The 2543-nt window shown below is 37.4% G+C and overlaps 1 pseudogene; it reads right to left on the bottom strand.

Annotated features, from left to right (window-relative positions):
• Positions 1–723: 723 nt before the first annotated feature.
• On the bottom strand, positions 724–2277 carry LOC111287780 (disease resistance protein Roq1-like; annotated as a pseudogene).
• Between the last annotated feature and the right edge of the window lie 266 nt (positions 2278–2543).

The following is a 2543-nucleotide window of genomic DNA, read 5'->3' as shown; positions in this document are numbered from 1 at the left end:
TATTTCTTTATAGTCGAACCAATCTGGCACCTTTCTACTAGTGATGCATGCTTCTAAATACCTTTCCTTGGACCGAAAACTCCCCTGTTTCAATGAAATCTCTTTTATGAATATTAGCAATTTAACACAGAGAGAGAGAGAGACCTTTACCTGTTCTTCACCCCTACTAAAGTAGGCCCGTTGGGTTGAGAGGTGAGGAAGAACCCACATGTCCATTGTGTTAAGGCGATTAATTATTTCAAGCTCCATAATATTTGCACCTTTGTCGAATAGGTTTGAGTATCTGCAGATTGATGTGCACTGTTTTGCTTGGAAGTATTGTAAATTTGGAGGAAGCTCTGGAATTGATTGAAGGTTCTCGCAATCATTTGAATGTAGTGCAAATAACCTAGGAAGGTTGCTAATTCCAACTGGCGGTCTATAAAACTTGTTCCATCTAAAATCAATGATTTAAGAAATTGGAAACTCCCAAAATCAATAGAAATGTATTCGTCAGACAAGTTTCGATGTCGGAGATCAAGCATTGTTAATGACCTTAAATGAGAAAACATAGCTGGTAGCAATGTGGAAGGACCTGCACTTCCTAGTGAAACCCATCTTGGGAAGAATGAGGACAAAGGCTTAGTGTCAACTCTTCTTTACGTCCAGCTAATAATAGCTCTTCAAGGTTCATCAAAAGTCCCGAGGAAATAGGCAATTGCTTAATGGCAGACCCATTAGCAAGAAGCTTTCTCAAAACTTCCAACTTGCCCAAATGCTCTGGCAACCTGTTAAGTTTTGAGCAACCACTAAGATTCAGGTTCTCAAGAGATCTTACCTTGCAAATGCTGTCTGGAAGTTCCCTTAAGTTGTTGCACTCGGCCAAATTCAAGGTTACAAGGAATATGGCTTTCCGGCAAAAAACCACGGCCACCGAGTATTTCCATGACATATTCTTTATCCCTTCCGAAAAAGAAACATGCAATATCAAGGAATATGGCTCTCACTTTATCATCTAGTGCATCAAAACTTATCCTAAGCTTCTTCTGAATTTGGCCATGAGTTATGTGTCGCAATTTTTCAACCACACTTTCCCATTCAAGCTGGCTTCTTTTAAACAAAAGAGAACCAAGAACTTCAAGAGCTAGGGGAAGTCCTTGAACATGATCCACCACACTCTTGGAAAGTTAGAGGTAACCATCTTCGGGAATAAGCCTCTTAAATGCATGCCAACTGAAAAGCTGGAGAGACTCCTCAGGATTCAATTCTTAACCTTTATATCTCTCGTCCACCTCTAATTCAGTCAGCAAACGTTCATCTCTTGTTGCAACAATAATCCTACTTCCTACACCGAACCAATTCAATCCCCAACCAATGAGTTCAGTTGTGTTTAATCATCCACATCATCAAGAACAATTAAAACTCTCCGGTGACAAAGCTTTTTGTGGATCAAATTGATTCCTCTGTCAACATTATGAATCCTAATACTTTTCAAATTCAGGATATCAGAAAGGAGTTGTTGTTGTATTCTAGCAAGACCATTAGGTTGCTTATAGATATCTTTAACATCTGAAAGAAAACTGCTTCCATCAAACCCATCATAGATAGAGTTGTAGACAGCTTTTTCTATGGTGGTCTTACCTATGCCACCCATTCCATAGATGTCCACAATGCGAACATGATCAAATCCCATTCTTAATAACGCCATTACCTCTTTAACGCGGGATTCTAAAGTAACTGGGTGAGTGGGAACATGCAGGTAAACGAGGTTTAATTTTCTGAGGATAACTTTCACAATCTCTTTATTCATGCCTGCAAATTTAGATAGTAGATGGTAAAAACAATTTATCCAGGTTGCAATGGGTAAGATTTGCCCGAAACAATGAGTACAGACTCAAATATTGAAATCAAAACAATCCAAAATTACAATCGAGGATTATGCTTTACTTTTCCATCATCAGGACAATTATGTCAGAAGAATATTCAAATGTGAAAGCAATTCATATAACGAAAAACAAATATAGATTTTTCTTCTTGAATTACAAATTATCAACTATCATCAAGTATAATCTTATGTACAATTAAGAATAATGTTTTAATTCGGTTATCCAAAATTGTTTCTGTTCAATTTACATTTTTGTTATGAATAAATCAACCATCCATGTCTTAAACATATTTTTGGGGTAGTTTATCTTAATTAGAAAGAATTAAATGCCCGTTTGCAACGTTTTGTAGAACCCAACCAGATACATCTGCAGCCCATGTAAGAGCTGTCCTCCACCTCTTGATCATCTCCATATCTGCTTCAAAAAGTTTTTCGTGTTCAGCAAAAGCTTTTGCATAACTTTCTGTCTGTTTTCGACATCAGACGGACTGACATAGCAGAAGATTGGAAGACAAATTTGCCCTATTGCGCATTTGCACTCAATAATCTTCACAAGCTCATTAAGGCACCACCTGGAATAAGCATAGCCTTTTGAAAAGACCACAATAGAAATTTTTTATTCTTGGATGGCCTTGAGTAATTCTGAGGAGATGTCTTTTCCTCTTGAAAGTTTATTATC

The sequence above is a fragment of the Durio zibethinus genome, chromosome 4 (assembly GCF_047325235.1).
Source record: "Durio zibethinus cultivar Kanyao isolate XHJ-2024 chromosome 4, ASM4732523v1, whole genome shotgun sequence".
In the NCBI taxonomy this organism is placed as follows: Eukaryota; Viridiplantae; Streptophyta; class Magnoliopsida; order Malvales; family Malvaceae; genus Durio; species Durio zibethinus.
The sequence above is the reverse complement of the archived record's forward strand: the minus strand, read 5'-3'. Positions and strand labels throughout refer to the sequence as shown.